Source organism: Notolepis coatsorum (assembly GCF_963971535.1).
Source record: "Notolepis coatsorum genome assembly, chromosome: 8".
Classification (NCBI taxonomy): Eukaryota; Metazoa; Chordata; class Actinopteri; order Aulopiformes; family Paralepididae; genus Notolepis; species Notolepis coatsorum.
The window spans coordinates 95,851,311-95,867,185 of NC_140172.1; the positions used below are offsets into that span (position 1 = coordinate 95,851,311).

Consider the following 15,875-nt stretch of genomic DNA (forward strand, 5'->3'; position numbering starts at 1 on the left):
GCGGTCCTGCGATCCTGCGGTCCGTTGTTGGTGAGTTCGAATCCCATCAAATCTTTTTTTTTTAACGTGATTTTTTTTTTAACGTGTATTCTTTCGCCGGTTAAGGTTAGGCATGGTTAAGGTTAAGGTTAAGGTTAGGCATTGTTTCGGAGTTGGTTAAGGTTAGAACGGTTAAGTTTAGGCGCTGTTAAGGAGCTGGTTAAGGTTAGAGTTTGTGTTAGAGAATGGCAATATTCTTTCTATGGTTAAGGTTAGGCATGGTTAAGGTTAAGGTTAGGCATTGTTTCGGAGTTGGTTAAGGTTAGAACGGTTAAGTTTAGGCGCTGTTAAGGAGCTGGTTAAGGTTAGAGTTTGTGTTAGAGAATGGCAATAGACAGCCTATTTCCGCGCGACAGCTCTCAGCAGCCTCGTTGCGCGTCCTGAGTTTGCCGCGTCACGTGCCTGTCGGGGCCAATCAGGCCTACCCGGAAGTCACTTACTGTTGCGGAACCGGTACACGCGTCCGGGCCGCTGCGTGTTCAGCTCCATTTCCCAGACCCGACCCCGTGGGGGCAGGGTTTGACAGCCATGCGCAGGCAACCAGGCACTTATACGCAGACAAAGAGCCTCAACAGATCAGCTAATCTAATCTGCTAAAACTCCACGTCTGTTATTTAGATATGACACATTTATAGGACTACATTATGAGTTTCCAGTTGAGTATAAAGTGGATTCCAAAGTTCTTGAAATAAGTGACCCTGGTTGTGCTTTTCAAGCGTTATCTTTTCTAAGGGAAGAAACTGAGATATTTGTTCTATGAACATATTGAATGTTGGTGCGATTTCATTTTTCCATAGAAGAAGTATACATTTCTTTGCAAAATATGTTATGTATACCAACAGTCTGCATTTCTTTTGGTCTAAGTGGCAGTTTGTTATATTATTTAATAGATAGACACATGGTGATAACTCAAATTCCAACTCCATGACAGATTTAGTAAATAAGTGGATCTTGTTCCAGAAATGCTTCAATTTGCTACATTGCCAGAACATATGCAGAAATGTTCCTTCTTTAATTTTACATCTTGGGCAATTTGGTGAGTTTTCTTTCGAGATTTTGTGCATTTTTACAGGAGTAAGGTAGAATTTATGAATAAATTTGAAATTACTTTCTTTGATCTTATTGCTTGTAAAGGGAAAGAAAGTTCGATCACAGATATCTTGCCAATTGTTTTCTTCAAATTTCGTTGCCAGGTCCGTCTCCCAGCATCTTAATAGAGCTGGGAAGACTGTTTGGCATTCATTAGTTAGAATTTCATATAGTTCACTGATTTTACCTTTAATTGTGGATGAGGTAGTTAGTTTTTCTTCCAATTCTGTCATTTCAAAGCTTAACTTGTTTTCTTTAGTAAGTGAACTTAAAGTGCTTTGAATTTGCATATATTTTAAGAAGTCTGAGTTAGGAATGTTGTATTCTTCTCTTAGCTCCTGAAATGCTTTTAATTTCCAGTTTTTATGAAAAAGGTCTTTAAGTTGAGTTACCCCCAAGTGTCTCCACTTGTTTATATCAGTTGAATGAAAATATTTTTTTAGGTCAGGGTTTTGATGAATAGGTGAATAAACAGAGATGCATTTAGTTATGCCAAACTTTTTCGAGCAATCTTTCCATGCAGATAGGGTATTCACAACCGTGAAATATTGCTTTATATTTTCTATTTTGTCAAAATTCTTTATAAAAAAAAGAGTTTAGAGGTAAAGGATCAACCTGTCCCGCTTCTATCTGTATCCAGTGTGAGTCTGGTCCTCCCAATGACCATGATACTATAGTTCGAAGTTGGGCTGACCAGTAGTAGTGTTGGAGATTGGGAAGACCTAGACCACCCATGGACTCAGGTTTCATAAGAGTCAGTAATTTAATCCTTGGTTTTTTATTGGACCAAATAAATTTTGAGATACGTTTATTCAATATGTTAAAATATGTTAGGTAGCAGGGTACATTTTGAAAGAGAAAGTTCAATCTCGCAATTTTAAATAAAAAATGTCAAGCCCTTTGTTATATATATTAGTGCCGTCAATAGATTAAAAAAAATGAACTAATTAATCTCACAATTATTATTTTTTTATCCACTTTTTCTCCTTTTTTTCTATTTTTCTCCCCTCCCAATTCCGTTGTGCCAATTCTCCCCTCCCCTGTCTTGAACGTTGCTTGCATATGCCCCCCACTGGCCGGTTGTAGGGAGGATAGAAGCCTTGCATCACGTGTCCCCTCCAATACACGAGGAGGGCAGCCTGTCGCATCTTTTCACCTGCCAGCGCGGACTCTCATTGGCGAGGTGTAACGTGTGGGAGGCTCACACTACCCCCGCCATTTCCTGTCTCTGCTGTGCAGGCGTCCCCAACCGACCTGTAGGAGTCGCTGTCCACAATGCCCAGATTACCACCCATCGATTTCCACCTGCTAACTCTGCCAATTGAGTTAGTATAACGGCTGGCCAATGCCGGAGGCAACGCCGACAGCCGGAGTCGAACCCGGTGTCTCTTGCGTTGGTGACGAGCGCAATGTCCGCTGCGCCACCCAGCTGCCTAATCTCACAATTTTCTGTAATTAATCTAGATTAATCTAGATTAAACATTTTATTTTTCTACTTAACACTAGCCATATCACTGAAGAAGGACATAGTTCCGAAACATGTCTGTTTCCAATTCAGGCTGCCATTAAAACTATTGAACCTGAGAGTGCTGGTCCGGCTATCCTGCTTTTGTTATATTCAAATTTATGGGATTACAGCACCCAGTGTCAGAACTTGAGAGCGCGGTCTAACTTGACAATCTACTTAACACTTTCAATGCCGGAGCTTGGTGCCCCTGAACATGGTTGAATGCCAGCACCCACTTCAATGATAGCGTTGTGAACGCATAAACTATGTCTTAAATTATGTGTCTAATCTGGCCGTCGCTTATCAATGACTTGTTTGCAGTCAACATTGTCGAAACTGATTGTTTTTTAATCGGTTCATTTCCATTTTATACCATTTTGAAAAACCCTTGTTTTCTTGAAAGTTTCAGGAAAATATAAAGATTCTGTGATAAACGGCCTTTACTGGAATATTCTGTATTGTAGTGTATTGAGAGGGGACCCTATTAACTGTTACACCGCTGAACGGCATGCTGGGTACTACAGCTTGCTACCCAGGTAGCATAACAGTCTGTTAACAGCTGGGAGAATAGAAAGGAAATATGAACAAAGAGACACTGGAGATGTTACATGGTATCAACATCGTTTTGTACGCTTGCCATGTTGTTTCACTAAGTTCACACATTTGAAGCATCAGTGATGTAACGTTCAGAATTAATGCTTTTGTTCCCGAAATACGCTAGCTCCGTCCGCTAGCGTTAGCTGTTAGCAATGACCTTGCTTGTTAGATTATCTCGCTATTAACTCATTCAGCGCCAAAGACGAGTTAACTCATTTTTTGGCCGCCATGCGTTGAGCGCCAAAGACGAGTTAACTCGTTTTTAGATCCTTTTTTCTTTTATTCGATTTTTTAAATTCATTACAGGCTCACGGACCTCAGTGTTACCATCGGAAATCATTCTGAGATCCCGAGAGTGCATTACCGGCCGCATCCTGCTAGGTGGCAGTATCGCCCACCCTTTGAAACTTTATTTCACACTGTGTCACATCTAATTTCGTCCAGGCGGAGAATTTAGATCAAGCCAAGTAAATTGCTTCATCCGAGCACTTCGAAACGCGTTCAGCACACTTGAGGCATATCTTGTGCCACTTCATGTCAGGGACCCGATCGACATCAATACTGGAAATCGCGATCAGACAATTGGAATATTCTTTTTGGAATAACCCAGATCAAAGGTAAGGACTATGTGACTATCAATTCCACCTTGATCCTACAATGATTTCATATCGATCCAGGTGATCAACGTATGTAGTATTCAAAACTAATGCCGTTGCTGGCTATCAAAGCATAAAAAAAACGACCCCCCCCCCCCCCTTTCATGCATTCATGATGAAACATAATACCTATTATATACCTTTGATTTAGAAATAGTAGCGTGTCCAGGCGAGCAACACGAACGCTTTTAGCTAAATGCACATATCGCTCCATAACGCAGTTACAAGAAATTAGCCAGGATCACTCTATGAAACTATACAATATTGCGGCTGGGTGGCGCAGCGGACTAAGCGCTCGTCACCAACGCGAGAGACACTGGTATCGAATCCGGCTGTCGGCGTTGCCTCCGGCTTGGCCGGCCGTCATACTGGCTCAATTGGCAGAGTCAGTGGGAGGGAAGCCGGTGGGGTGGTATTCTGGTCGTTGTAAATAGCGACTCTTACAGGTTGGTCAGGGCGCCTGCACAGCGAGGGAGGGAGATGGTGAGGGTAGTGTGACCTCCCACACGTTACACCTCACCAATAAGAGTCCGCGCTGCCAGGTGGAAAGATGCTGCTGGCTGTCTCCTATGTCTCGGAGGAAGCATCTGATAGACTTCAGGGCTCCCTAGACCGACCAGTGGGGGGCACATGCGAGCATGAAAAAAATTATTCTTTTTCACATGTTGTACGAGGGATAGTTACTGTCAAATGAGCCATAGTATTGCCTCCATAGCTATAATATAGAATATAGATATAGCCCTGCAAACACAGCGACGCACAGTGAAAATCCCTATCTTTTACAGCGGTGGCCCATTGAGTACAAGGATGGATAGAACGGCTGGCCGTGAATGAGTTAAGTAAGAACAAACTAATCGAATAGTTCCAAGTGACTATCAAATAGTAATTTTGTGAGTTACCCATCCCTAGTTCCCGCTTCTAGATCAGTATCACTCAGTAGCAGCCTACCTCATTAAAAACTGACTTAATTGGAAATGCTTGGACACTGACTTAAAGGTAAATCAGTGCTCTAGCCTTTTCTATATTTGGTTTGGTTTTAATACAGTATACACATGTTGTTGCCTCTGAACAAAGCAGCCTATTCTGACCCCCTACCCCCCTTGATACTGTTGTACTGTATCCTGACTGGTTTGAACTCTCTCCTTTGCCACCTCAGTGAAAATCGGAGTAAGTTCTATCATGAGAAACCTTTAGCTAGTACCTTAATCAGGGTTGCGTTGGTTATTTCAAAGCTGGTTGCACTATACGTTTTATTGACGTCATGTTCCCTCGCGTGCGCACAAGATGTAGCCTTCAATATATAAAGAAATGATATTGTCAACAGATATGGTGGAAAAACAAACAATGTTTTAAATGTAATTGTAGTTACATTGTTAATTTAGTTTGTATTTACTTTTCTAGTTTAAGTTGTCACGTTTGTTGTTGGATCCCAGAACCTTCGAGGTGGCCCGTTTATTTTAATGAACATCAAAGATTTGGTACAGCGGGTTGGGGTGATCATTTTTTTTCATGGTGCTGAATCCCCTTTCACATTCTGCAGTGCTGCATGGAATGACTTTTGTGCATACCGGTAAGTATTTTACTGTGTAGTGTAGTGGTTGGATAGGATAGGATGGAATAGACACAGAGCTCCCTGCCCCCTCCCCTCAGGTTTGGTGTGAACGATGGTCTGACTCAGGCAGAGCACCGTTCACACCAAACTTGTGAATGTGATTGCCATTAATGGATTGCATTCCACGCGTTATTGTTATGCTTATGCTAGGTAGCCAGGTACACGCGACGAGTCGAGTGCAGCGCGTTCTTGAGTGCACGCACATGCTGCTCACAAAAGCTGGTTACACGGTGTGCAACCCCGTCCCATGAGCAACGCACCTCTGACCTTAAAGGGGAACTATTTTACTATTTCTTTCACTATTTGGGCACTTTTACACAATTCCTGTGAGTCTATGGAACACCTCTGTAATATATATATTTTTTTTATTCATTGTTTTGTATTTCTAATCAAGTCCTCAAAAACAGCATTTTTCTACCTCAAGATCTCGAGCTGTTTTGAGCCTGGGCTCCTAAACCACTGTGTGGCCTGCGCCGCCTCTTGAACATTAACATGCAGCGGTGTCTTTATGACATCACATATAGGCACATTTTCAAATGACTCAGTTCAGTGAGGGTGAATATTGTGAGAGGAGAATTGGAAGAATGCGCCAATATGAGAATTTTGAGACATACCGTACTTTTCGCACTATAAGCCGCACCTGAATATAAGCCGCAGCAGCTAAATTGAATGATGTGTACATATATAAGCCGCACTGGACTATAAGCCGCAGGTGTTTTAATGTTTAATTACCATATGTAATTAGCATTGGGACACAATACTGTCGGACAAATAACAAGAATTAACTAATTTACAAGTTGTATTAAGTTTAGCAAATAAGGGAACAGATAAATAAAATGTCAATGCAGTCAAAAAAGCAATATTTAGATTTTTACATTTTCGGGTTTGGTCACGTCGAGTCACATATAAGCCGCACCGCTATATAAGCCGCAGGGTCGAAAAATGGGGAAAAAAGGTGCGGCTTATAGTCCGAAAAGTACGGTAGATCATATTAATATAAGTTCACATAGCTAGGAAACAATGCTAAACACTCAAAAAGGCCATTTATAAGATAGTTCCCCTTTAACAAATTTTTTCGCCATGGCATTCATAATTCATCCAGCCTCCCTCCGGATCGCAGCCGGACCCTGTTCTGATATTGCAACGCCTCAATACCGCCGCCTGGTGGATGGTCGGGCGAGTTACACTCACGCCAAACCGGAAGTTGCGATCGGTGCATCAAGGAAATTCCTCTGCCAGAGATATATTGTGGCGTGGATCAATATACACACTCGAGTGCATTTGGATCGCTTTCGAAACGCAATAATCGATATGATTTCTGTGTTTATTGCGTCATACAAACCGGAAATGGATCTAGCAGATCGACGTCAAATAATTGGGATATTTTTCCTCCAATCATCGGCGAACGGTAAGACGAAACTAACGTTACTTTCAGCTTGATTGTCCATTTCTTTGTTTGCGATCCATCTGATCAATATATCAACCCATACTAAATAAAGCCGTTACTGACGATCAAGGAATTATAAACGACCCCCCCCCTTTCCTTCACGCATGATGAAGCATAATGTATACCGATCATATACATTTGAATTTTTTAATATAGCGTGTATAGGAAAGAAACGCCAATCGATAATCTATCATATGCTTCAGGGCCTATAACTAGCGTTTTTGGAATTACAGCAGAAAAGCTTAAAAACATACTTATATTCTCGACGGTATTAACACAACAATGTATGAATGAAAAAATATAACGTTCCCACCTCCGGAACGATAGATACCCGATGTTGAATGGGCCATAGTAATGCAGATATAGCTATAATGTTTAAAAAGTTATAGCCCTGCAAAGAAGGTAAACATCTCCATAGGCTTACAGCGGTGGCAGAGAGGGCATAATGATGGGCACAATGCATGGCGCCCAATGTGTTAATGATGAGTAGACTAGACTAGATAATATCCATGTGACTTTCAGATGGAATCATTGAGATATTAAAGGACCATACCATTCTAATCTTGACTTCTCGCCATTAGCATAGATTGCCCGTCTTCAACAGATTTTGTGTACATAAGTGTATACTTTAGTAGATCTCAGCCTACCTTTTTGTATGCTTTTTTCCCGCTACACCCTTTTGAAAGTCACTACATTGTTTATTTAATCTGAAATCCCTGTATTACTATTTTCCCCAGGGTTCGTAGTTCGTACGGGTGCTGGAAATCCTTGAAAATGCTTGTATTTCAATGTGGTGTTTTCAAGGTTTGAATAGTGCTTGAATTATGTATAAAGTGCTGGAAAGTTATTGAAATTGTAATTGCACTGTATACTTTAATAATAAATCGTTATCTGACTGAATAGTTTGCTTTTTAGATAAAGAAATAAAACTCGGAGAGAGCCTAAATGCTTTTGCCTTTCACGCAAAAGTCCTCTCTCGAGCCTCGCCACTCACGTGATTTCGCTTGGATTGACCCTTAGTGTTTTTTTTTATGTGTGCCATCTGATGGAACAGCGTGTGGGGCAGCCAACATGCCGGGAGGCTGCCGTTTTAATTACCTCTGACTTGAATATACAAAATATAATGCATGGTTGAAACGAGCACATCCTCGAGTAGCTTGCTTTAATCCCAGTAACGTTAGCGAGCTTCTTATTTATTTGTTTAAACGTTAGCAAGCTAGTGAGCTATTATTATTATTAGCGTTGCCACAGATGGCTATGTTTATTGTTCATGTTGACAACGACAAGTGACACCGTATATTAACACATTGGACGCCAGAGGTCGCTGTGGGCGTATGGCCGTTTGTGCCAGCGCTGTAATGCAATGGGGGTAGATCCCGGTGTTTGTAGTGCTAAAACTATATTAAATATTATAGCTATGGATCTAATAACAACGTTGAATGTCAGTGAGTTTCTTCCGGTCAACATGCAAAAAACAGATAATTTTTTCATCCATACATTTCTGTTTTATACCGTGGTGAATATGAGTATAGTTCTAGAGTGATTCTGTGTAATCCCAGGAAACTACGCTATGCAGCAATTCGTGCAATTCACTAAACTTCATTTCTCGCTTGTACACGGTACTGTTTTGAAATCACATCTATATTATCGGTATTATGTTTCATCATCGATGCATGAAAGGGGGTGGGGGGGGGAAGCCGGCTCTCCGTGCTTTGATCGCAACCAACGGGACACGGCCCACACACACCACAGACACATGCTGCAATTGCGGGGGGAAAAATGATCGGATCAACGCAAGATTGATAACATGTAGTCCTTACCTTGTCTATGATGTACTGCAAAAAGAATAATCCAATTATCTGATCGCCATTCCAAATACTGGTCGCGATCGTGTGTCCAACATTATCCACCAAAGAAAATTAACGGGGGGACAGGGACCCTCGTCGATTCCATCCCTATAAGCGCTTGTCTTGCTGGAGTGTTTAGACCCCGCCTGCACGCTGCAGCTCGGCCTAGAAAACAAACCACATCATTTCAAATGGGAGTGCATTAGCGGCCGCAAGGCGTTAGGCGGCGGTATCTGCCCGTTGCGGTCTCAGACAGAGTGCCACACAGTCCTACAGCATAGTAGGATGAATTACGAATGGAAATAGCGAATAAAAGAAATAACGATCCAATAACGAGTTTACTCGTTGTTGGCAGAATTCGATTGGCGGGTTATAATTAACGAGTTAACTTGTTTTTGGCGGCCATTGTGTTAAGGTGAGTTAATAAATTCACTCTGAAAATCTGCTCCGCTCTGATAAACTGATGACGTCCAGTGTGCACAACTACTTTCGTTTAGCTAACGCCATTATGCATCGGAGCTGTGGTTTCGCTGTGATCAACATGGCTAACAAGCAAATCTTTCTATTTTAAGGAATGTTCTGTAGGATATGTCTGCAACATAAGAAGCCAGCTACTAGGGGTAGCTGTTTGTGTGAAATAACAAGAGAGGAGACTAGAGCTTGTGTCAACTGTGTCTGTCTGTATTGCAACCAATAACATGGGCATCATATAGCTTACTTAGGCATGGTCTAATTCTCATAACCCACGACTGCGTGTGGTGTAATGGCTTTTATACAACTGGTGCATTCATCCAACCTTATTGCTATACAATAAACACACATTAATTGAAAATTTATTGACAACCATCCGCAGAAAAAGTAGTTCCAAAATAAAAGAGACGTTGCCTCCGTGAGCAGCGCTGTTTCAAGGCATTCCATCTGTGAGCGTGTGTTATGGGATTGATTGATTGATTGAAAATTGTATTACAGATAGACAGTGCTTACATCTTTATACAATTGCAGAATTCATCCAACCTTATTCCTATACAATAAACACACATTGATTGAAGCATAATGGACGTTGCGTTGTCAGGTTAGATGCCGTTTACAGTCAAAGTTTTGCTTGTACACGGTTGCAATTCAATTCCCCCTCCTCACAGTCCTCGCCAGTTGCGTTAAAATACGTCATTGGTTATAGGCTTTTTAAACAATTTAATAGGCTAAACTTCGTTTTATCTTCTTTAATTCACATTTGTTATTACCAGATTGCAGAATGAGTACAATACAGTACGGCTCAATACACACAATTGTTAAGGGGATGAAGACCAGAGAAAGACTTTCGTCTTGTTTACATCAGGGTCCCCCATTTTCAATTCATCATAACATATATGACATACATGACATACAGATAGACAGTACTGCTACATAGACATTTATGACATACCAGATTTACAAATACAGTACTGTTTTTGTAGGGTGATTATGGTTTATTTACATTGATTGTAACATTCCCGGTTATAGTGCAGTTTGTGAAAAGAGTATCTGGGTCGTTATTTTGCCTCTTAGCTGGAACAGAATTCTCAGAACCTTCTGCACCTTCTGCAATGCGCTTTTGCGCAGATGAGCCTGCGAGAACATGGCTATAATTTCGCCTGTCTTCAAAATTTGGGGTCCAATAGGATTGCAGGAAAGACTCGCATCTATGGCCAGTGACAGACATAATCTCCCTCGATTTATATTTTGAATAGGTTGCTTCAAAGCATGCCGTCTAACAGTGAAGTGAGCGGTTGTTATTGGTTTGATTGATTGATTGGACATTTTATTACCAGTGAAATGAGTGTCCTTTTGACTAATGGCATCTAACAACAGACGTTGCGCGATATTTATTTTGTTCCACAATGACTCATGACCCACCAATTACATAATCCAACTATGACCTCTGCCAGTGGGTCTTGGACTTCCTGACGGGCAGACCCCAGGTGGTAAGAGCCGGCAACTGCACCTCCTCATCCATCACGCTCAACATAGGGGCCCCCCAGGGCTGTGTTCTGAGCCCCCTCCTCTACTCCCTGTACACACATGACTGCGTAGCACAGCGGAACAACAACACCATCATCAAATTTGCTGATGACACAGTAGTGGTGGGCCTGATCTCTGCCAACGACGAAAGGGCCTACCTGGAAGAGGTAGAGAACCTGTCACAGTGGTGTCAGGAGAACTGCCTCTCCCTGAACGTCAGCAAAACAAAAGAGATGATTGTGGACTTCAGGAGGTCGGGGGTCAAGGACTACAGCCCCCTCAGCATCGACGGGGCACCGGTTGAGAGAGTGAACAGTTTCAAGTACCTCGGAGCCCACATATCCGAGGACTTGACATGGACCAGTGGACCACACACATTGACAGTGTTGTGAAGAAGGCACGACAACGCCTCTACTTCCTCAGGCGCCTAAGGAAGTTCCAAGTCAGTCAGAAGATCCTTAGGAACTTCTACTCATGTACAATAGAGAGCATCCTGACTGGCAACATCACCTCCTGGTTTGGGAATAGCACTGCACAAGACCGTAGCAGACTACAAAGAGTGACACGTTCAGCCGAACGCACAATTGGAGGGGGGCTTCCCACAATCCAGAACATTTACAACAAGCGGTGCAAGGGGAAGGCTAAGAGAATTATTAAGGACTCGAGCCACCCGAACAACTGCCTCTTTGAACTGCTGCGGTCAGGCAAGCGATACCGGAGTCTTAAGGCGAGCACAGAAAGACTCAGAAGAAGCTTCTATCCCCAGGCCATCAGGCTGCTAAACGAACAATAATCACTATGCAACAACCATCAAATGCACACAGCACACACACCCACACGCACACACTCACTCAAACAAACAACACACTGCAGCACCCACTCTCCACACTTTAGATCACACAAACACACTTACACTTTATATTTATTGATAAAGGATTTGCACTACAACTCGTACACCTACTGTGAATTGTACCTAAATTGCACCTCGTCCCATTTCTCCATTTCTGCCTTGCACTATATAGTATTGTATATTAGTACACTGCACAGTATTGTATATTGTATGGTAACTACGTCTATTCTGCATCGTACATTGTACATATGTCTAAACTGAACACTGTGACCTCATTTTTTTTACTTCTAATTTTACTATGTTATTTTATTTCATACTTATCTTGTCTTGCACAGTCTCTGGAGCGCAACAGTAAGAAGCATTTTGTATAAAAGTATTCTGTACTTCTGTATGACAACTATTAAAGAAACTTGAAACTTGAACATTGTGTAAGAAACTAACACATTCCATGTGACAGAATCGTTTTTGAATTAGTCGTTATGGCGCTTTCAACACATCCATTCGTAAAGATTATTGTCCGCCATCTTTGGTTTTTCCTAAAAAGTCGAACTGGCGGGAGTGATTGTAATTCGGTTGTGGGCGGGTTCTGGGATCACGAGCGTGGGTTATGAGAAATAACCACGTCTAACCTGACTGTTTCAGCCAATCAGAATCGAGAAATTTGCATGCCATTGTATGAATCCTGGTACCTGCTGGGACGTACCAACTGAACACACCACTGTGGGGGGGTTGTATAAAAATCCTAGGTTGATTTGATTTTGTATACATTTTAAGGCTCAAGCAGCTGATTGACTGCCTACCTCAAAGACTGTTCTCTCTCTTATTTTGCACATTTTCAGTAAATATTTTATTGAAATTGAAGTTTTATCTGGTGATTATTTGAGTGATTGTTTCATATTGGCTCAGCTAGGTTACCGTACTTTTCGCACTATAAGCCGCACCGGACTATAAGCCGCAGCAGCTAAATTGAATGATGTGTACATATATAAGCCGCACTGGACTATAAGCCGCAGGTGTTTTAATGTTTAATTACCATATGTAATTAGCATTGGGACACAATACTGTCGGACAAATAACAAGCATTAACTCATTTACAAGTTGTATTAAGTTTAGCAAATAAGGGAACAGATAAATAACATTTCAATGCAGTCAAAAAAGCAATATTTAGATGTTTACACTTTCGAGTTTGGTCACGTCGAGTCACATATAAGCCGCACCGTTATATAAGCCGCAGGGTCGAAAAATGGGGGAAAAAGGCCGCGGCTTATAGTCCGAAAAGTACGGTATATAGGATGCCAAGTCTACTTCATATTGGTTGTTTATAGCACAATAACATCTGATTTAATGTGATGGAAGAAGTGAAATGATCATTTTGAGTAAATATTTAATTTACCACAGCCGCATAAGATGCTGGAAAAGCTTGAAAAGGCACCTTGAAAATGCTTAAAGTTCTTGAATTTTGCTTTGGAAAAGGTGTAAGAACCGTTTACTGATTCACACACATCTCATCTGTCTGACCTGCGTTATAACTTTGGTTCTGCCCTCCGAGCTGTCAATCGCAATGGAGCCAAGGGAACCGCTGAGCTGAATTTTACGCTTGAAAAATTCTTCCTTACAAGTGCTGCATTTCGCGGCTGGGTGGCGCAGCGGAGATTGCGCTCGTCAGCAATGCGAGAGACTCCGGTCTCGAATCCAGGTGTCAGCATTGCCTCCGACTTGGGCCAGCCATCATACTAACTCGTTTGGCTGAGTTAGCGGGAGGGAAGTTGATGGGTGGTAATCTGGCGTTGTGGACAGCGACTTCTACAGGTCAGGTCTGGGCGCCTGCACAGCAAAAGACAGGAAGTGGTGAAGGCAGCGTGACCTCCCACGCGTTACACTTCACCAATGAGAGTCCACGCTGTCAGGTGAAAAGAGAGCCGCTGGCTGTCTCCGCATGTGTCGGAGGAAGCATGTGGTAGACCTCAGGGCTCCCTAGACCAACCAGTAGGGGGCACATGCGCACAACAACCAGGTAGGGGAGGGGGGGAATTGGCATAATGACTAAATTGGGATCTGAGGAAAAGCACAGACAATCAGGCGGAGAAAAAGAGGATACAAAAGAAAAGTGCTGCATTTCAGGTTTCCAGGTACACTCTTTATGAATATGGACAAAACGTAAACAAACATGATATCTCAAATAAAGCAATTCTGGGGGAAATTGTGGAGGTTTATGTACACTATGTGGATGAATGAATGAATGATGAATGAAAACTTTATTTAACAGATTGCAGAATGGGTACAATACAGTACGGCTCAATACACACAATTGTTAAGGGGATGCAGACCTGAGAAAGACGTTTGTCTTGTTTCCATCAGGGTCCCCCATTTTCAATTCATATAGACATTTATGACATACACAACATACATGACATTTATGGCATAGGGACATATAGGTATTTAGTACTGATACATTTGTGATATAAACGGTATTCAAATATACAGTACTGTTACCCCTAGATCCTGACAGAGTATATACATATGATGGGGAGGGGACTGTACATTAGGAGGGGGTGGGTGGGTGGGAGAGAAATATACATACGGCGGGGAGGGAATATATACATGCAGTGGGGAGGAGACTGTCTATTAGGAGTTGGTGGGGGTTTTGGGCATTTACGGTGGCCAGTTTCGAATTGCAGCCTCCCGTAGGTGCTCTTTAAGAGCGGTTTTGAATGTGGGTAGGGATTCACATTCCTTTACAGCTTTGGGTAGGGCGTTCCACATTGATGTGGCATAATTGCGAAACGTATTTAGTCCCTTGTTTGAGCCGAATCTGGGTTTAACATGATTTGTTGAGCTTCCTCTGGTGTAGTGGTTGTGGTATTCACTGACCTTTGGGAAGTATTTTGACATGTACATGGGTACCTTAGTCGTATAGTGTATCTTGTAGACCAGGCCCATTGCAAGTTGCTGTACTCTGTCGTCTACTCTAAGCCATCCTAGGTTGTCAAAGTGGGCAGGGGTGAGGTGGGTTCTGGGGGTAAGGTCAAGTAGTAGTCTGACCAGTTTGTTTTGTGATGTTTGTAATTTTGTAATTTTGACTGGAAAATGAATCATTGATAAGTGACGGGCAGATTAGACACATAGCCATAATTTAAAACATAGATTAGGCGATATTAACGCTAACATTGAGGTGGATGCTGGGCATTCAAGCACTAAATCGTGCGCCCCCTGCTGGGCACTGAAAGTGTTAATTGGTATCACTCCGAAATCACGTTTCAACCAAGTCACTAACGTAACGTTGCTGTCATGAGCCTGCGCTATGGTACCCTACAAGTGATCAAATAAATAAAACATCCAACTCGCACAACGACTCGGCAACAAGTTGCATGCGGGCCGCACTAACACTAAACTTTGATGTCAAGTAGGGGGCCGCAAAATATCATCCAGCGGGCTGCGAGTTTGAGACCGCTAGAGGATATAGTGGTCGCTCCCTTCTTCGTTCATCATTCATTGTTTCCATAGTGTTTATGTGTACAATTTATCCACTTAACCTAATTCACTTCCATCATTATCATCATTTTAATTAGATTGTCAAAGGAATGAATATCTGGCAAAGCTCCTATTTAGTTTAGTTTATTTATTTAGCACATTATTTAAAAACAGTGCTAGTAGGGAACGAAGCCCAAAAGGCTTGTACAAAGTTCCACTCTCATCCCATCAATGTCCATAATCAAATATGAACGAAATACAGTAAACATGGTCAAGAAAAGAAACTCAAAACAAGATCAGAGACATAAGGCAAACACCATAACGAAAGAATTTAAGATAGACACGGATAGATATCGTGTTCAAAACACAGCAACAAGAGCCACAAAAAAAATGTACAAGAAGGCAAAGGAGAGGAGAATAACATGTGAAAAATATATAATGAAGAAAAAGAACCAGCCATATAGGTAACACTGAAGATCATGTCAAGTTTCTATGATGCAGAAACCATGACAGGGTTCTCACTTTGTTTAAAACGAGCACTAAAGAGGAACGTTACCTTGGCAAAGATTGAAGTTGTTATTTTCTGCCAGATGAAGTTGTATTTCTGTTTATCAGACAGGAATTGCAGCCCCATCAACAAGGCAACTGAATACTGTATTGTGCCGAATATAAAAGTTGAGTAGAGTTGTTGAGTTTATTTTATCTCGAACAATCAATCATATAAAAAACACAATCAAAATTATAAACTAAAGAAAGAAAATA

General features: G+C 41.8%; 1 protein-coding gene across 2 annotated transcripts in view; it reads left to right on the plus strand.

The window, feature by feature from the left end:
- The window catches only part of c2cd2 (C2 calcium dependent domain containing 2), a 73,234-nt gene that overhangs the window by 54,309 nt on the left and 3,050 nt on the right, over positions 1 to 15,875 (plus strand). The window lies entirely within an intron of this gene.